Raw genomic sequence first — 21,314 nt, 5'->3', positions numbered from 1 at the left:
TGCCTCTGCATATTTAAAGTCATCAGATGAATAATGACTTTCAGAGAATACATGAAATGCTGAATACAGCTAGCAGGACTTGCTTATATTTGCATTACTTGTGTTTATTAAAGGAAGCTTTTCCTTAGGAACTACCTCACAACTTCATTGCCAGAATTATGATTTGCTTGTGTTTTAAGTTTGGTTTTGACAACTTAATTTTGAAACAGTCTCAGATATAGATAACAGATGACAGCCTCCATTATCTACAGTGTATTATGTAGATTTTAAGCTAACTAGTCAACACTACAAATATATGAAAGGAAAAATATTGTTCTTTGTACTTACAAGATAACTGCATATCTTGTATTATTTTTTTCAATGTATGTATATTAAGAAAAATGTATGCATGCTAAATTATTATTATTATTATTATTATTATTATTATTATTATCATCATCATCATCATCATCATCATTACCATTACCATTACCATTATCATTATTATCATTATATAAAACCAAAACAGGGATGTTAACCTATAAACCTGTTATCTGTTTTATTTAGGTTACTGCAACTCTCTTTTCCCACCTTCCATTACCTTGAATAAAAGCTAACAAAAGGATTGGAAACTCAGTTCCTGTCTCTATTGCTGTGCAGGATCTAGCAGCAGAAGCAGTGTGCCATTCACACTTAAAAGAAAGGGCAGAATTTTAGGAAAGCCAGGCAGCAGCCCACGGAATCAGCATGAAGTAATTCAGATGTACATAAACAGGGTTAACAGACGTCTCAGCTTGCAGCTGGCTGAAGTGTGCAACTGAATCACGTGAGTATGGGTGAAGAGAATTTTAGGGAAGACCACCTAAGAAGGGAGAGTCCATGATGCAAAGCTGCAACTGGGGAGTAGACATCTTAACAAAGGACCTCTTGGCACAATGTGCTCTAGGCTAACATCTTCCCTGGCAGCCCTGCTGCGTGCATGGCTGTGGCCATGCAAAGGAAGATGAGGTAGGGGAGTTGCACTTTATGTGAGAGTGGAGTGTATTAAGCTCTGCCTAGGGGTGGATGAAGAAGTGAGTCGACAGGTAACAATTAAAGGACAGGCTAACATGGATGACACTGTTGTGGGTGTTTACTTCAGGCCACCTGATTAGGAAGAGAAAGTCAATGAGGCTTTCTACACACAGCTGAAAGTAGCCTCATGGTCACAGTTCCTGGTTCTTATGGGGGACTTCAATCACTCTGACATCTGCTGGGAAGACCACACACCTAGGCACAAACAGTTTTCCTGCAGATCATTGGTAATAACTTTTTGACACAGGTAGTGGAGGAGACAAGAAGTGTGCTGCTGGACCTTGTACTAACAAACAAAGAAGGACTGGTTGGAGATTCAAAGGATGGAGGCAGCCTTGCTTGCAGTGACCGACAATGATATGGTGGAGTTCAGGATCCTATGTGGAGGAGGAAGCAGGGCAACAAGAAGGGTTGCAACCCTGGGCTTTAGGTGAGCAAACTTTATCCTCTTCAAGGACCTACTTGAAGGAATCTCATTAGTTAGGGCCCTAGAAGGAAGGGGGTCCAAAAGAGCTGGTCAATATTCAAGCAACTTCCTCCAAGCTCAAGGTTGGTGCATCCCTGTGAGTAAGAAGGCAAACAAAAGGGGCAGGAGACCTGCATGGGTGAGCAAGGAGCACCTGGCAAAACTCAAACAGAAAAAGGAAGTATACAGAATGTGGAAAAAGGGACAGGTCACTTGGGAGGAATATAGGAATGTTGTCAGAGAATGCAGAGATGTGATGAGGAAGGCTAAGGCCCATTTGGAATTAAATACGGCAAGGGATGTCAAGGACAACAAGAAGGGCTTCTTCAAATACATCAGTAGCAAAAGGAAGACTGGGGAAAATGTGGGCCTGCTGCTGAATGGGGTGGGTGCCCTATTGAGAAAGGATACAGAGAAGGCAGAGTTACTGAATGCCTTCTTTACTTCAGTCTTCACTGCTAAGGCCTGCCCTCAGGAATCCCAGACCCTGGAAACAAGAAAGAAAGCCTGCATAAAGGAAGATTTTCCCTTGGTCAAGAAGGATCAGGACAGAGATCATTTATGCAAACTTAACACCCACAAATCTGTGGGTGCGGATGGGATGCACTCCCGAGTGATGGGGGAGCTGGTGGAAGTTATTGCCAGGCCAGTCCATTATCTTTGAAAGGTTATGGAGAACAGGAGAGGTGCCTGAGGACTGAAGAATGTCAGTGTCACTCCAGTCTTCAAAAAGGGCAAGAAGGTCCCAGAAAACTACAAGCCAGTCAGTCTCAACTTCATTCCTAAACGGGTGATTCACCAAGGGGAAATCATGCTTAACCAATCTGATAGCCTTTTAACATGGAATGACTGGCTGGGTAGATGAGGGGAGAGCAGTGGATGTGGTCTCCCTTGACTTTAGCAAGGCTTTTGACACTGTCTCCCATTAGAACCTCATAGGCAAGCTCAGAAAGTGTGGGATAGATGAGTGGATGGTGAGGTGGATTGAGAACTGGCTGGATGGCAGAGCTCAGAGGGTTGTGCTCAGAGGTGCAGAGTCTAGTTGGAGGCATGTAGCTAGCGGTGTCTCCCACGGGTCAGTACTAGGTCCAGTTTTGCTCAACTTACTCATCAGTGACCTGGATGAAGGGACAGAGTGCACACTCAGGAATTTTGCTGATGATACAAAACTGGGAGGAGTGGCTGATACAGCAGGGGGCTGTGAGACATCTGGACAGGCTGTACAGTTGGGCAGTGAGGAACCTCTTGAAGTTCAACAAAGGCAAGTGCAGGATCCTGCACCTAGGGAGGAATAATCCCATGCACCAGTAAAGGCTGGGGGCTGACCTGCTGGAGTGCAGGACTGTGGAGAAGGAGCTGGGATTCCTGGTGGCAGCAGGTTAACCATCAGTAAGCAATGTGCCCTTGCAGCCAAGAAGGCCAATGGTATCCTGGGGTGCATTAGGAAGAGTGTTGCCAGCAGGCTGAGGGAAGTAATCCTCCCCCCTTTTACTCAGTCCTGGTTAAGCCACACCTGGAGTATTGTGTCCAGTTCTGGACTCCCAAGTACAAGATGAACATGGAGCTCCTAGAGCGAGTCCAGAAGAAGACTATGATAGACACAGAGCACTTGTCATACAAAGAGAGGCCCAGAGAGCTGAGCCTGTTTAGCCTGGAGAAGAGCAGAGTGAGAGGGGATCATATCAATGTATGTAAGTATCTGGTGAGAGAGTATCAAAAGATAGGGATAGACTCTTTTCAGTGGTAACAAGTGAAAGGACAAGAACAACAGGCACAAACTGAAACACAGGAAGTTCCATCAGAGTATGAGGAAAAAATTCTTTACTGTGAGAGTGACAAAATGGTAGAAAATATTGCCAGGAGGACTAGTGGAGTCTCCTTCTCTGGAGATATTCAAAATATGCCAGGATGTGATCCTGGGAAATGCACTCCAGAAGGCCTTGCTTGAGCAGAGAAGATGGTCTAGATTAATTCCAGAGACCACTTCCAACCTCAGCCTCTATGTGACTCTGTGAGCCAGTAATCAGGAGACACTTTTGGACTGTGAAGGTGACTTAGGACTGGAACAGGTTGTCCAGGGAGGTGGTAGAGTCTCCATCCCTGGGGATATTCAAACATCATCGGGACATGGTCCTGGGTCACCTGCTGGAGGGGAGCCTGCTGGAGCGTGGACATTTTCCAAGAGGACCTCCAGAGGTCCCTTCCACCCTCAGGCATTCTGTCCTGCAAAGGTATTTCCTTCTGCCTTTCCCAACATTGAGTCCTTCTTCCCTGATATCCGTCAGAGGAGGGGAATTAGGGGATTGATATTTGGCAATTGGATTAATCATTCTTCTTTACTGATTTTATCCACTGTACTACTCTGTCTCTTAAGGTTGGACTAGATGATCTCATATACATTTTCAAAACCTAAATGATTTTATATGATTTTATGACTGTGTTTCTAGAAGCAGTCAGTGTGTGGATGTTTGAAAAAAAGAAACTTAAATAAAATAAAATGTATTTTTACTTTCAATACTCTTTTCTTTTTAGTTTTTATTATTGAATTGCATGTAAATGTCTCCTTGAAATACCAAACTGCTCTGTGAATGTGGCCTTGTTTCCTATGAATTGATACACTACAGTCTTTAAGCAATAATCCTGGACCATCCCTTTTGGCTTGCTCTTGCTCTGTCTTCCAAAATTATTACCAATACAAGTACTTTCAGCTTCCTTGTAATCCAATACCTACTGGATAGGTAGGAAGCACATACTTCAGCTATGTACTAGTTATAGGCTTAAAAGAAACAGATACATGTTGAATTCACGTTTTCATGTAATGGAGACACTTTGTTGGCTTGTTCTCCTCTGTAGGCATTCATTTATTCCCACAAATTATTTGTTGGACTCTTCATGAGACCCTCTCCACTGAGAAATTAGGTCAAAATTAAAACATTATCAGGAAGACATTGACAGGATAGTAATTGCATAAGACAGTCCGTTCAGAAAACTAGGCAAAAAATAGTTGAAATGTGATCTAGCAGTTCACAGCAAATCCAGAATTCTCCAAAGCACGGGAAATACCATAAAAGCTAAGGTAGGCTCTGAAACCCCAGCAGAACAATGGCATCTACTCATCTATAGGGCAGATGTGTATTTGCAGGATCAGGCTGTATGCAATACCTCAGAATTGCACAGAATATTTATTCAGTAAGTCTTCATTCTTTAGTAAACTTCAGTTACTACAAAGCAGTAAAATATATTTCCTCCTTAACATGCTGGGTGCTATGAGCTAAAGTCATAATCAAGACTTTTACAATTCTGAGAGGAAGACTGTGGGCAATAATGCATTCTTGGCACAACAGACACCTCTGTAAGCCAATTAAATTTTTCCTCATAGAAGGTTCTTTCAACACAGTGAATGACAGAGGAAAAAAAAATCAGTTCCAGGTGCAAGACTTCTTTCTTTCACTTTGCTTTCATTGTCATACCTACAAGCTGACCTCCCCACAAAAAGACAACAACAAACATATTGAAGCAAAGTCATCCAGGCTAGAAGCCTATCCTCACTCAAAGACAGGTGCTTCTCACCTAGGCCAAAATATAAGAGAAGTAACATGTATGTTTAATTGTGCTCCCTATGCCCTAAATTAAATTTATTCACAATTCATTGTAATGAGAAAAAATTAAGCAACATCTTTGGATTCCCCTCTTCACCTGGCTTCTTTAGGCATCCTTCTGACGGTACCCAAGAGAACACAAACTTACTCTTAGGAAGGCTGCATGGCTATGACAAGACCTAGAGTACAGGCAAATGTTCTACTGTTTAAAACTTTCCAGTAAGAGGTTTCTGTTCTACGATTTTTTTTTTTTCAAACAATGTTTCTATGCTATGACTAATGTCCTCCTGTAATGGATTAGTTTTAAAATATTGTTTTCCCTTTTTACCAGTTTATAGTTTCTAGAATAGGAAAAAAAAATGTACTGGTTAAAAAGCAGGTTAGTGTTGATGGATTTGAGACATGGTTTCTTTACCACCTCTAATATATGAAGAATAATCAGTGTTTGACAACACTGGAAGATGTTTGGACTGATGTAGTGCCCCATGGACGTGCAAGGAGACAAATATACACACAAAACATTAGATAATGTTTAAAAACTTCAAATTTGGAAGAATTTCTGAGTTTGAGATGGATGTTTTCTTTGCCTGGACCTTCACATTTTGCCTTCATTTTTGGAGTTTAATGTCCTTCTAGTAAGATAGTAGAAGTATTTTGATTCACATTTTTTCCCTCCTCTCAGTTCCTCCAGAGGACATATAATTCTGAGCTCATCGAGTTAGCACAGTTACAAATGTGAGGCTCTGAGATGGAGATTCAGTCCCCAAAGGCTGAAGGAAGTACGTGAGAGATGTACTTGACTGTAGAGGCTCTGAAGTACATCTCTCCCCATAGCCATGAAATTTGACTTTTAAGGAAGCTAAAATGCAAACAAAGATTGTGGTTATCTAATATGTGGGGAAAAAAAAAAAAAAAAAAAAAAAAGGTATTATGCAAATACATAGGAAAATCAGTTACGCACTTCCCTTTGGGTAACTTCCTCATCAGTGTTGCAGAGAGTGAGTGGGTGCTCCAGACATAATACACAAGTTTAGCATCTCAGCCCTTTCATCCATGGAGAAAGGTGGAACAATCTTACAAAACAGAGGAGCGAAACTTAGGAAAACACACCTTGACAGTGTTTGAAAGAATCTGTGCTGATCATGCAGATACCCATAGCTTACTCCTCTTTAATCTGTTATGTTTAGACAAGGATAAGGCTAAAATAATTGTGTTATTGATAGGTTTTCTTAGCAGTGAGCACAGTGTTACTGAGGTATTGATCTCCACTGTACCTAAAAAATAATAAATAGGAATACGAATCTTACTACAAAGACCAAACAAGGATATGGAAGGAGACTTAGGGTCACCCAAGTGATCACTGTACTCATCCAACTATAGAAAGAATAAAAGGACTGAATTATGACAAAAGATCAAAAACATGCAATGGTGAAACAGAGCTCTGAGTAAGCTCTTTATTTGAACAGAGTTAATTTTTCCATTCCTTTGTTTTTCAAAGTAATATTCTGTGGGCAGTCAAAGAAGTAAGGAAGTATAGTTCAGAGTAAACGTCTTCCTCATGGTCAAGACATAAGAAATACTTACTGGACAGAATGATGAAAATACAGTACAACAATTTGTTCTAGCACAGGGTGATACTTTAAACACCTAACTTGAAATCTCAACAGTTCTCTGATTATACAGAGGGGAAAAAAAAAAAAAATAAATAATGTGAGTATACATTTTTATCTAAAATTCTTGTTTAACTACGGCTCTTGAAATCAAGATGTGTGCATCTGTGAACAGCACTAACATTTTTAATTCCAAGATCCTTTTCTATGTTCTTACATTACATACCACACACAAAAGCTGAAAGGAATTAAGCACACATATATTTGATTGTGACTTCACTCAGTACATTAAGTATTGTGGTATTTTCAGGGCTTTCTATAATCTTAATGGTATATTCTGTAATTATATAAATTCTGTCATGATTACCATAAAGGCATTATAAATTTATTGTTATCACCTCACAGGTATTTACATCTTTATGCATCTAGAGCAGATATTTACATCTGTATAGTATTTTACCAAATACAATGGATAAAATAATAATAATAATAATAATCTCTTTTCTTCAAGTTCAGCTTTAGAATCACCTTCCAGTCTGTCTAAGCAGCTGTTTGTCTTAATTTGATTTATCAGATTAGCTTTACATGTCTGCTTTACCTTCCTGCATAAAGATTTAATATCTATCTGGACCTTGGGAGAGGAATTTTTATGTGAAAATTATGCTGAAATCAGGAGGAACACAGTGAATGTTTAAAAATAGGCAGGGAAGGAAATGAAGCAGAATACTGTTCTCTCAAGTCACTCCAACGAACTCAAGTTTGATCAGGACACTAGGTTGAACTTTCTGACCTACTGGAAAAACCTGAGATCTTATTAATTCAGCTAGTAACACTGATGATTTTTACAGCTTTTGTAGATAGTGACATCTCTGAACAATGTCCATTCATCATAACGAAAGAGATGGGTATAGTGCTGGCATAAAGAAAGAGGTGACATCCACAGGATCACCACCACATTTCTTGCGGTATGTTAGTCTTCCTCGGGGAAGCATCCTGGCTGTGTACTGAAGCCTAGGGCAGTCCATTTCAGTGTCCTTCTATTGCATCTCTCACCAGCTTACAGTCTACAGCAGCTTTTCCACCACTCATCCTTGGACCTCCATCTCCATGAGAAAACTCATGACCTTTATACACGAGTTTTCTCCAATGTCTCCATGAGAAGTTTTCTTCCTACAGTCAAGGTAATCTCTCTGATTTCTGTAGCCTCCGTCTGAGCATCTAAGTATTATGCTGCACTATTTTTATTCTACACTTCAGACTCTACAATATGCCTTCTTTCATAGAATCATTAAGATTGGAAAAGACCTCCTAGATCACCTGGTCCAACCATCCCCCTACCACCAAGATCACTCACTAAACCATGTCCCTAACCACCACATCCAGCCTTTCCTTAAACACACCCAGGGATGGTGACTCCGCCACTTCCCTGTGCAACCCATTCCAATGCCTGACTACTCTTACTGAGAAGAAATGTCTCCTAATTTCCAAACTAAACCTTCTCTGGCACAACTTGAGGCCATTCCCTCTAGTCCTGTCACTAGTTACCTGTGAGAAGAGGCCGACCCCCAGCTCCCCACACCTTCCTTTCAGGTAGTTGTAGAGAGAACGAAGTCTCTCCTGAGCCTCCTCTTCTCCAGACTAAACAACCCCAGTTCCCTCAGCTGCTCCTCATAGGACTTGTGTTCCAGGCCCTTCACTAGCTTCATAGCCCTTCTCTGGACACGTTCCATGGCCTTGATGTCCTTCTTGTAGTGAGGGGCCCAAAGCTGAACACAGTACTCAAGGTGTGGCCTCACCAGAGCAGAGTACAGGAAGATGATCACCTCCCTGGTCCTGCTGGCTATGCTATTCCTGGTAACAGCCAAGATGCCGTTGGCCTTCTGTTGCTCCACACATACTCCCAGGCCATGCTGACAGATACACAAAGCATACCTATTAGACTTCAAGCAAATTTCGCTGATACTATTTCTTCAGCCTTAGTCTCTCCTTAGCACTTTTATCAGACATCTGTTTTGGGTGCCAAGTTCCATATTTTACTTTATAGCAGTTCAGTTTCAGAAGCATTTTCATACTTTCAAATAATTCTGATTTCTTGCAGTATTTTTAGAATAACTACAGTGATCCTGCTAGGGAGTTTAAACATTGAGATGTACATTTAACAGAATTGCAGCTTAAATAAAGTCTGTCTGGGAAAAAGACTTTGGTCACTAGTAATCACAACAGCAGCAGCTGATGTGTACTGAGAAGTGTGTGGGGCTTGCGAGGTCTCAGGAGGTGTCTGAGGGGGTGTCTGGGCCCTGACTCTTGGCCTCTGTGCTCCGTGTGCACTGTATCTGGAGGCACCAGCCTGCAGACAACAGCCTCATGAGAGGGCCTGGCACAAGTTGGGCACAGCCAGCTGAAGCGCAGTCAGTTCCAATGGCAGGCAGCCACATATAACCCACACCTAGAGAGTGCCAGCAACCACAGCAGTTTCCATGGCAGTACATGGGACACGCTATTAGAAGGGCTGCACACCCTGTCACTCTGTCAGTGGGCGGCCCTATCTGGTCCCCTGCTCTGCTCACTAGCAGGCGTGGGCTGTGGCCTGGGAGGCCTCCTGAGCCAACAACACAACACATTTAAACAATATTCTGTCAGGTGTGTGGCAATGAGGAGGCACAGGCATGGTGACCACCCAGCAGAAAGCCATGCCCTCTGCTTCTGTTCCTCTCATGATCTGTAGGGTGGAACTCCGGCAACCAGGCAGTTCATGCGACCACCCAGCTCGCAGGCTGTGGGCTGTGCCTGGTGCTAGTCCTGAGACCTACCTGCGTCAGTGGGGGAAACGTTAGTTGGCCCATAACCTAGTGAGACTGAGTCTGGAAGGGCTTTAAACAAGGATCACCAAGGGACTAGGAATACTAGGCACTAGGAAATTAGGAATACTGAGGTTAAGCCAAGGGATGGTACAGTACCATCTGAGGATGGCTCCAGAGGGAGAGTACAGATCTGCAGTTCACATCTGCAGGGAATATAAAGAAAAGCCAAAGCTCCACTTGAGTTGACGCTGGCCAATGTGGTGTCAAATAAACAAGGACTTACTTATCAAGTATGTCAAAAGCAAGATTAGTTCAAAGGAAAACATTGAACTGATACCTAATGTAGGTGTTAACCTAACAAGTAAGGATAAGGAAAAGGCAGAAGCATTTAATGATTTTTTAATTTTTATTTATTTATTTATTTATTTAACCTCAGTATGTAATAGTAACAACAGATCTTAGGCTGCCTGGTCCTCAGAGTTGGGACGGGATTCACCTCAGAGTGCTGAGTGAATTAGAGGACACTATAGGTGGACCCCTCTCAATAATTTATTCAGGTTTTGTCAGTCTGCAGAGATCCCTGCTGAATGAAAGCTAGCCAACTTGTATGCATTTACGGAAGGAGCAAGAAGGCGTGAGAGAAGACCCAGGAAACTACACACCTGCTAGCCTAACCTCCGTCCCTGGAAAAGTTATGGAGAAGATTGTTCTGGGGTATCCTGAAAGTCAGTTAAAGAACAAACCTATTACCAGGAATAGTCAACATTGGTTTATCAAGGGGAAATCCTGCCTTATTAACCTGATCTTCTATGATAAAGTGACCCACTTGCTGGACAAAGAGAAGGCAGCGGATGTAATCTTTCTTGAATTTAGTGAGGTATTTACTGCTGTCCCTCACAGCATCCCTCTGGGTAAATTCTTCACTGTGAGATAAACAGTTTCGTGCTACACTGGGTGATGAACTAGCTCAACAGCAGTGCTGAAAATGTTGTGAATGGGGCTACATCTAGCTGGCAGCTGGTCACCAGTGGTGTTTGCCAGGGGTCAGTTCTAGGTCCAGTTCTATTCAACATTGTTATCAATGATCTGGATGCAGGAGTGGAATACATCCTCAGCAAGTTTGCCAGTGACACTTAACTGTGAGGTGCTGTTGACTCCCTGGAGGGATGGGAGGCCTTGTAGAGGGATCTAGATAGATTAGAGCACTGGACAATCAGTAACAGCATGAAGTTTGAGACAGGAAAATGCCACATGATACCCCTAGCATGCAGTAATGCTGAACACAGCTATGGACTAGGAGGCCAGTGGCTATAGAGCAGCTCAGCAGAAAGGGATTTGGAGGTGCTGGTCAACAGCAGGCTCAGCATGAGCCAGTAGCATGCTCTGGCAGCCAAGAGGGCAAACCACATTTTGGGGTGCATTAAAAAGTATAGTTGGCCATTCAAAAGAGATGATTTTCCTAATGTATTTAGCATTGACTTGAATATTGTATGCAGTTCTGGGCTCCTCAATATATAAAGAATGTGCATCCAGAGGAGGGCAACAAAGCTGATAAAAGGGCTGGAAGGCATGTCCTGTGAGGATAAGCTGAGGATACTGGAGTTGTCCAGTCTGGAGAAAAGGAGGCTAAGAGGTAACCTTATGGCTGTCTACAAGGTACTGAGGAGGGGAAGTGAAGAAGCAGGTGCTGGTCTCTCTTGCCCTGACAGGACATGTGGGAATGGCACAAAGAACCTCCAGTGGCGGTTTGGACTGGACATTACGAAAAATTTCTTGATTCTGAGGGTGGTCAAACACTGTAAGAGGCTTCCTAGCAAGGTGGTTGATGCTCCAAGCCTATCATTATTCAAGAGGCATTTTGACAATGTGCTCATTAATATTCTTTAACCTTTGTTTAGCCCTGAAGTGCTTAGGTAGTTGGACTAGATGGTTTTTGAAGGTCTCTTCCAACTGAACTGTTCTGTATTTAAGATATAGAATATAGTAGCTTTGAGCCCAGAAGGTTTTTCTGCTGAGCAGTTCACAACCTGAGTCTAATAATACCATTAGTAACAAGTGGGATTGTCCATCTGTGCCAGGTTGTGTGTGTTCTCATGATTCTGAATGTCAGTGGCCTTGCTATCAGCTTTCTCATCTTAAGTAAAAACAGCGTTTGCTCCAGTTAATGTAACTCCTCAGCATTTTGGCCACATGAGAACAAAAAAATGCTTGTTGAACAAGTTATACTTCATCTATCAGGTTTAGAGTAAACACCAGTTATCTGCTCCTTTGTACCAGAGTCATTCATTCATCCAAAGAACTGGAAAAAAATCACAAACACTTAAAAGTATTACCAGCTTAAAAAAAACCTGTCATTTTAGAAATATTTTTGTTTGGATGTGCTTTCCAGAGTCATTTCTATCTGTACTGAAGATGGTTAGATAGATGTTTTTATCTACACTGAAACATGACAGAAAAGCCTTCAGTTATTTGAAACTGCATCTGACACTCTGATATCATCAGATGACTCCAGGCACTATAGCTAGTGAAATATTTCCTGAGGAAATATTACTTGACTTGGCAGCACTATTACTGTCCTATTACAAGGCAAACAGATGCTTAGAAAAAGCACAATGTATGTTATACAGGGGCTTCCTATGCTCACAGTATGAATTCTAAAACAAACAAACAAACAAAATGGAATTTGTTCTGGTGCTCATAAAATGTCCTTTGCTGCCTTCCATGAGCTTCTGTACTTAGGCTATGGAGAGCTATTGCTCACTAAAAAAAACAACATCCTTCACTGATGCTACGTATCTATTGTCTCTCTTCCACAACACATCCCTTTTCAAACTCTCCTGTCTTTGGAAAAATATTCACATTTCACAGTTTTCCTCTAAAAGCATTTTTATACTTTGAACGTTAAAATGGTCAGAATGTTACTGAAAAAAATAAATAAATACCGCCAGACATTTGTGGATTATTCTTTCCCTTGAAATAGAAACTCTGTCATTTTTACACATATTTAAACAAATAAACAAAGCTTTCTCTTTTTGTTTTTCTTTAGGAAAAAACAAAAAAGAAAAAAAATCACAAAAATATCAACACTTCCTTTCCCCTTCTTACCATTCTCTGCTAGTCATTATTTCTTTGCCTCCTTTGCCAGGGAGCTTATGCTGTCACAAATGCAATGATTGCCTCCGGCTAAAGATGCCTCCTGTCAAAGCAAGCATTCCTATCTTAAAACAGGTAGCATCATTTGTATAGAAGCATGCTCCCTTTGGGGCAAAGTAGTTTACTTTGATCAGTACCCATTAATCCATCATACAAAAAAGTGGACCCACTAGGGATTTGCTAATATTCAAAGGAAAGCATTCAAGATATTCCGGGCAGACCCTTGTCTAGTCCCTTGAGAAACAGTTTTCCTCCTGTGACAAGATGTGAACAGACCTTTTTGGGCACAGCTTGCCGTTCACCAACACAGATGCTTGGGAAAAGCACCATGTATACTATTCAGGGTTGTCCTATGCTCACTGTATGAATTCTAAAACAAACAAACAAACAAACAAAATGTAATTTGTCCCACCAGCTGTGGGCTCTTCAGTGACTACAGAAGAGTACATGGTTAACTGTCTCTTCTCAAAGCTGACAAAAAAGCCTGGGTAGGGGAGCACTTAGAAAACTGTATTTGGGGAGCCAAAAGCTACCTCTAAGTACTTGAACTACTAAGCTGATATATAAAGTTCTTTTATTTTTTATATAAAGTTCTTCTCTTTTTGTTTGTTTGTGTGTTTGTTTATTTCATGTTTAGTGCCTTTCCAGAAATAATAGCACTCAAACAGGAGAAAGTAAAGCGCCTTTACATACCCTAGAGGCTATCACTGCTGCTAGACAGAGCCGTGAAATGAACATATAAAGTCATTGAGAACATGTGAAGAACAAAACAAAAATATTATCAGTCTACTTGCAAGAAGAATTGCTAAAAATAACTGGAATTTCCCATCCAATGGCCTGGGTATTTTCAGGTTCAATGACAGAGTGACACTGAGCATGTCAGCATACATAGCATGTTTCCAGATGGAATATATTCTTTTTACAGAAGACTTGGGTTGTAATCCAGAGACAGCTACAACAAAATAGTTATGAGCAAGAAGTCACAGTAAAACCAAAACACATCAAAATGTCACTAAACTTTTTTAAAACACTTCCCTTCCACCTCTCTCTCGCCCCCCCCACCCCCACCCCCTTTTTTTTTGGTCTCTTTTTCTCTTTCTTGGGGAGGGGTGGTCAGAGGGGAAGAGGTCGTAATGTGATATTAGTTTACACAGCTAGACTGCCAACATTAAGGGTCAGTCTCTTAAATAAAATCTATTGAATAATTTTCTAATTAGAAGCCAGATCAAAGGAAGGCTTCTCCAAAAATAGTATCTTCCAGAAATGGGGCCAGCTCTTCCTGGCTAGCTTTTAGGAAGACACATACATTAGAAAGGTAGACTACATAGTGAAAATACTACCAATCAGCACATCATTGAGTCAACAGTCCAGTCTAAGAGACAGCAAACACTTTTAGCTAGCGAACGACCAGTTGGATGAACTGTACCCTTACCTCTCACATAAAACATGAGAATGTTCGAGAACTGCAATGCAGAGAGAGATGAGCCCTCTCCTTCCTACCGCAGAGGAAGCCCATTTGCAGCACCTGGACCAGTGAAAGACTCTCAACAAGGCACGTTTATCACTCTGGGCAGAGAGAGGATGCACCTGGCCTCAACACGTTCTGGGCCAACAGGCAGTATTTCCCTAGCTCTTGCATGACAAACTGCCAATCTGGAAAAAAATAGCTCATAGTCAGGCTTCTTTACTCATGGTGTACAGTCCTCTGTGCAATGTCAGTGATTACACTGCCAAATGGTCCAGTGGTGGTAGTTGATACAGCAGGCTAACAGAAAACTGCATCTTTTGCAGAAAGAGGGCTCCGGTGGATTTGAATTCACTCTTCCTCTGCTGGATATTTTCCTGCACTTCTATGCACCTGACCAGATCTTTGTTATGCTCACTGGATGGAGATAGTCACAAAGTAGTTCAGCTAACCTGAAGCAGCAGCAGGTTTCTTGCCTCATGTGACATGAGGACAGAATGTTCACTCAATACCACCTGCCTCACCTCCCGCTATGATTCTGGGCCTGTCTTGACATATGCATGACCAGAATTGGTCAGAACTATGCTCTTTGTCTTGATGCTCATTATTTTAAATAACACTTAGAATCATAGAATGGTTTGGGTTGGAAGGCACCTTAAGGATTATCTCATTCCAACCCCCTGCCATGGGCAGGGACACCTCCCACCAGACCAGGTTGCTTAAAGCCCCATCCAGCCTGGCCTTGAACACTTCCAGGGATGGGGCATCCACAGCTTCTCTGGGCAACCTGTGCCAGTGGCTCACCACCCTCACAGTAAATAATTTCTTCCTTATTTCTAATCTAAACCTACCCTCTTTTAGTTTAAAACCATTGTTCCTTCTCCTATCACTATGCTCTATGACAAAGAGTCCCTCCTCAGCTTTCCTGTGGGCCCCCTTTAGGTACTGGAAGGCTGCTGTAAGGTCTCCCTGGAGCTTTTTCTTCCCCAGGCTGAACAACCCCAACTCCCTCAGCCTGTGGTGCTCCAACCCTTTGATTGTCTTCATGGCCCTACTCTGGACTTGCTTCAACAAGTCTTCTTATGCAGGGGGCTCCAGAATTAAATGCAGTACACCAGATGGGGTCTCATGGGAGCAAAGTAGAAAGGAAGAATCACCTCCCTCACCCTGCTGGCCACACTTCTGATGTGTCTCAGGATATGGTTGGCTTTCTGGGCTACAAGTGCATATTGACAGCTCATGCTGAGCTTCTTATAAATCAAGACTCCTAAGTCCTTCTCCTTAGGGCTGCTTTCAATCTGTTCTCTGCCCACTTTGTATGTGTGCTTGGTGTAGTTCCAGCCCAGAAGCAGGACCTTGCACTTGGCCTTGTTGAACACCATGAGGTTCGCACAAGCCCACCTCTCAAGCCTGTCCAGGTGCCTCTGGATGGCATCCCTTCCCTCCAGCATGTTGACTGCACCACACGTCTTGGTGTGATTCTTAGAAATTTGCATGATGATCCCCTAATTCAAAAGACAGCTAATCCTACTGCCTGATTTACAAAAATAATCCTTACTTAAACATCTGATTGGTTTTACTAAATTTTGAGCAAAATATCATGTATTCTTTGATATACAGTTGTAAGTTCTAACACTGTATGTCAAAGAGAGACTACGTTAATGTTGCTTCCTTCACTTACATTCCCTTTATTTCAGATATTGGAGACCTTCACTTTGCCAGTCTTGCTTTAGTGTTTACATACAGTGAACTTGTTTTCTTGATTTGCATTACCAAAGTATGATGCTTAGAACACCCTGCTTAGAACACCCGCCAGCTTGCTTTTCTGTGTTCGTTCCAAACAATATGTTAAAAAGGGGGGTTCAGTTCAAATTTTCCTGTGCCATGTTTTTAAAGAGGTTGAAAGAAATCTGTCTTTATAGTAAGTTTCTAGCCACAGTTTTTCAATCTAAATTAAGAAGCCAACTTTTCAGGCAACCCTACCAAAAATCAAGAAATACTGTTTCTAAAAAACATTACGACATTGTTTTTAACTAAGATTAACTCTGCTGAAATTTGTCGAGCCAATTGTGAAATCTGAACGAGAATTTTTAAAAGCAGAACTTCACATTCGGTGATCAGCAGTGACATCCATTTTAACATTTTAGCTCATCATCCTAAAGTCTAATTCTGCTCTCAGATACACTTGCTTTAACTAAGAGAAACCCCACAGGCTTTTGCATGTTTTAGACTCTGTGGTCTAAAAAACAAAGAGTTTTTCCTTTTCTCACATACTTCATTATCTAGTCCAAGGAAAGGAGAATAATACGAGAGACTATGTAGGAGGATGGGTGCAGGACAGCTGTGGCTGATGCGTTCAGTGTTGACCCCTGGTCATTTTACTCATTTCACTGAATCTGTTGCTTAAGATAAGAATTTTTAAGTATTAAAAAAAAAAAAAAGTCAAACTCTATTTTTGTTTACTTTATAACATTAAAATATTTAGTTGATTGTGCACCCATTTCCCTGGTATATATATTCTACTCTAACACTTCCTGCCTGTGTTTTCTCTAGCTACCTCCAACCACAATTGTGATTCCTGCATTCCTGTAACTTCAGCTCCATCCCCAGCCTAGGAGTTACTGTGTGGATTTATGAGGCTGGATTTACATACTAGTGCCTCAAATCCTACTTTTTTACAAAAGCTTTTTGTGCCTCTGATATCTTTACTAAGCATCAGCTCTGAAATATTCCCTGTACTGTCTCCTTGCATTTTGAAAGGAAGAGAAATTGCTGTACATATTAGGATTTATCCATCCAGGACACCTGGCATCCCATACCTGTCCTGAAGAACACTGTGCCAAGGCAAGGAAAGACAAAGCCAGACAAATCGCAAGGTAGTTCTAGCCATTTAAATTAACATATTTCCAACATAAGCTAGTTACAAACTGAGTGATAGTGAAACTGCACAAAGCAGTACTCTATATCATACTTCTGCATGCTTGCTATTTAGATTCTAACACTTGCTAAATTTGTAGTTGCTCTGGTACCCGGTAAAGCGGAAAGGCTTGCAGCATCTTGCAAATACTGGGGTGTCCTTAGAACATGAGGATCCCAGCAGGTCTCAAAAACATTCTCCCTTTCTTTCCTTTCAACAAACACATTTAAAGAAGTGGCCACTTAGTCATTGTATGTACAGGGACAGGAAGTTATGACCTAAATTTAGCTTTGGAATGTAAAGACAAGCTACAAAGTTTTATTTTATTTCTCTGAGGCAGGTGTCAAACATATCAATTATCCATTCCTCCAGCAATTTCTGTATTCCACTGGTTTGATGCAGGAGCATAAAGGCTCCTTCACACTTCTTGCACTTGCAACGCTCACGTTTCCTCGTTGCCCCAACAAGCAACACAGAAGTCGGTGTCCAAGGGTTTTCTTTTGCTTAATTTTACACCTCCATGTTACCCTGTATCATGAAATTAAAAGCTACATGACACTACCTATGTAACCTTCCTGCTGAAACCTGAAATTACAGGCTGAAAATGCAGATGATAATCATGAATTTTGTGATAAAATTATTTTTATTACACTCAAAATAGATACTAATAATTGTGTATTTTACTACCCTCTGCAGTGTAAGAGGATTCTGCAAAACCCAGGGTTTCTCTTTTTCTCTTAGGAGAAAACAAAATGCTTAACTGAAGCTGCAAAAATTTTTAATGTTTCTTTGTCAAAGCGGAGCAAATATTAGGAATGTTTATCTGTACAAGCATTCCTAGAAATGCCAGCTAAAACATCAAAAAGTGAGCTAATGCAGCCTCTCTCCCCAAGATTTTAGTTTGTCAAAGACAAGCAAAAATACTGTTAAATTGGATTATGAAACTGTTTCTCTGTAATAAATTGCCTTTTTTTTTTTTTTTTTCCCCTCCTAAATTAGAAATTAAGAAGCTGATCCTGCAAACCCTTGCAAGGTGAAATGTTTTCATTCTTATGACTGAACCTTATTACTCATGCTCACAAACATCTTCATCTTCTAGAAAGGACTCTTCACTCTAGATCCAAAGACATGGGTAGCCTGAGTGGTACACATATGTTTGTCCCAAGTCAGGAACTCACATAAGCACATGATTATCTCTAAGTACAAAAGAAACAATTTAAATAGCTCATTGGGATGATTTTTCTGTAGTTATCACTCATATTCAAAGATATTTATTGTATTCCTTGTAATTAAGATATAAAACATACAAGATCCCATTTTCAGTTCTGTTACTCTGCAGCTAAACATTCAGCTGATGTGCACACAACAGATCTCCAGGCACTGATCAAAAAAGCTAAAGATACAAAGTCCACAGAGCTAAAAAAAAAAAAAAAAAAAAAAAAAAAAAAAAAAAAAAAAAAAGGAAAACTCTCAATTGTCAGTTAGTACAGATGCAAACACAACTGCTTACAGTCATAACATTCTAACCAGGAATGCCAGCAGCAGACTCATTGCTTTCTGCTAAATACTGCATACTGTAAAAGCATTTAGGAAGGAAAAAAAAAATAAAAAATAAAAAAGTAAAAATTATGGTTGTGATCCCATGACCTCTAAACACAACGTACATTTCAGAAGTAACTTCTCTCACTCCTAATGCCTCTGGCAGAACAGATCCAAAAGAAAGGATGGGAGACTGTGGTTACATCCCCATATAGTATTTTTGTTATCAGTATCTTCACAGGTGCTTAAATCCAGCTTATAATTTTACCATCAATCTTCTAAAACGTTATTTTGTTCTCAATGTAATCTGCCATCTGCTTCTAAAAACTATTTTCTTTTTCTGTCTTCATGCAACTTTGGGTCGAGTCCTGCACTTGTGTCAGAACCACAGTGTGAAAATGGAAGAGCAGCACAGTTCACCCTTCATTTTATGGTGTTAACATTTTTAAAAAGAAGCAAAACCAGAACGTTTCAAAAGTATTTCCTTGGGATTTTGCAGTTATTTCAAGTGAATTTGAAATTTGAAGCAATTACTTACCTCTACCTACTTCAGTCTTTTGTGGGCATGTTAACTGATTCCAAACCCTTCAGTTCAAACTATTTTGTCTTCACCAAACCATAATCTTTCTCCCCCACAGGAAAACTGTTAGAATATAAAGAACATTCAAACTTCCTTATTTGTCTGTCTATCGCTCAATGCTCAACAGAGGGATAAAAAAAAAAAAAAAGTCACAGTTCCTCTAAGTGGGCTGCCTCAATGTGCTGCACTCTGCTGTAGTTTATGGCCTCCACGCCTGTAAAAATACGCAGCTTCAGATGCTGATACTGGCTCTGCACCGGATGGCTGTGCCCATGGATTAGGCGGCAGATTCAGCCCAAAGTGTCAGGAGACCTAAGCTTCTTCGGACAAAAAGAGCATGAAAGACGCTCAACAGAAAAGAACATTAAAAAGTAAATAAATCAGGAGCAGATCATTCCCTTAAAAGGAACAATTTTGTTTTAAAATGGAAGTATTTTACAATGTATCACGCTATCTGGCCAAACTGAGACTCCGTTTGCCACATCTGGTAGAGTCAGTGCAGCTTAACAAAAGTATTGCTCAGTTTTGGCCCCGATAACATCACTTCAACCAGCACAAAATTTAAGCAGTACGGCAGTAAAGAAGAAAATTAAATGAATGTTGGCACACACAAGAAGTGATCAGCAATGAGTTGGTCATCAGGCCCGCAGTACCCCGCTTTCAACACTTCTAGTAACACTCTATGGTTGCTTTGTCAGAAACAAAATAAGGAAGTTTGATAAGAAAGAAGCCCGTTTTTAGAGACATTTTGTCGGGTGTCAAGTCTTTGCCGTATCATGCACCACTCAGAAGCCCTACAGCCGCTCGCTGTTGTACAAATTTCGCTCTGTTTAAAACCCATCTCCACCTGGGCTTAGCTAAATCTATTTTTCCCCGTTGAAATTCCAGATTTGGGTTCCTCGGACGCCGGCACAGCGCTCTGTACCTTTTCCACCGACGTCTCCAGCCGGCGCATCGTCCGGAGCCCGTTTGCCGGCCGCTACCTCCCGACGGGCGACACCGGTGCCGGGGCCCCGCAGCCTCCCGTCCCCCCTCTCTCCTCCAACCTCCCTCTGCCCGGAGGGGGGCTGGATGCCCCACACACCGCCCCACACACCGCCCCACACCGCCCAGCACCGCCCGGCGGAGCGGCCGCCCCTACAACCCCTGCCCCGCTGCTCACCGCCGCTCGCTCGGACGCCGCCGCCGCCGCCTCCTGCCGCTGCCGCCGGGAGCAAAGCGGGGCAGGGCGGCTTCCCCGGGCCGTGCCGAGCCGTGCCGAGCCGTGCCGAGCCGTGCCGAGCCGTGCCGTGCCGTGCTGAACCGTGCCAGGCCGCCGAAGCGCCGGGAGCGTGGCTGGACCCGCGCTGGTCTCCGCGGGAGCCGCCGCTTCCTCGTTTTCTCTCGCAGCCCCGGCCACTTCCTCAAGGGGTGTCTGTCTGTCTGTCTGCCTGCGCGCTCGCCCTCCTCCGGCACGGCCGCTGCCGCCGTGCCCCGGACCCCTCCCCCGGGCACAGCTCGGCACGGCCCCGGACCCCGCGGGGCTCAGCTCCGCTCCCGGCGTGAAGGAGCCGAGGGCGATAAACGTGGGAGAAAAGTGATAAAAAGGAAAGGTGGAGTCCTGTGTGTTTCAGGACCTTGGTGGGTTTGGGGGAGAAAATCGCTTTTGGAGCGGGGAAACAGTTTCCCACCGAAGCAACGCAGGGGCCTGCCATAGGACGGCACCTCCTCTTCGTCCTGTATTTCACTCAAAATGTATTTCAATCAAAAATATGTTCTAGTTTTGTAGCCACTCCTGGTGTGGAGGAGACTCCCCTGCCTCAAAACACAGCTAAAGGAAGCTCCCTTCTCAAAACCTCCTCTGCACCCCGAGTGGTGGAGAGCCAGTTCCCACACAGGTGGCCCAATGCAGCTGAAAGGTGACCACCATCCTTCTCCAGGGATGAACTGATCCTGGGAGGGCGAGTGGCACAAGTGTCCTCGGACTCAGCCGAGGCAGCACGTCACAATCAGCTGTGACTGCAAGGTGGGGCATGCAGCCTGTCCGTGGTGGGCAGTGCCACTGGGACGTGAAGCCTGTCTCAGTATTACAGCAGCGGGGGGCACAAACCTTATCTTCTATGAGGAAACAGTGGCTCTCTTTTCTCATTGC

General features: G+C 42.4%; 1 protein-coding gene across 6 annotated transcripts in view; it reads right to left on the bottom strand.

Moving 5' to 3' along the window:
* SYK (spleen associated tyrosine kinase) overlaps window positions 1-20,730 on the bottom strand; it is a 58,424-nt gene extending 37,694 nt beyond the window's left edge. The window contains exon 1 of one of the 6 annotated variants that reach the window (XM_040540906.1): window positions 20,346-20,730. The gene's annotated coding sequence lies outside the window, so the exon portion shown is untranslated. Of the gene's footprint in view, window positions 1-19,141; window positions 20,261-20,345 lie in introns of those variants that run through there. The other 5 variants (XM_040540910.1, XM_040540912.1, XM_040540909.1 and 2 more) reach the window with 5 other exon arrangements.
* Window positions 20,731-21,314: the final 584 nt, after the last annotated feature.

Source organism: Cygnus olor, chromosome Z (assembly GCF_009769625.2).
Source record: "Cygnus olor isolate bCygOlo1 chromosome Z, bCygOlo1.pri.v2, whole genome shotgun sequence".
NCBI lineage: Eukaryota > Metazoa > Chordata > Aves > Anseriformes > Anatidae > Cygnus > Cygnus olor.
The sequence above is the reverse complement of the archived record's forward strand: the minus strand, read 5'-3'. Positions and strand labels throughout refer to the sequence as shown.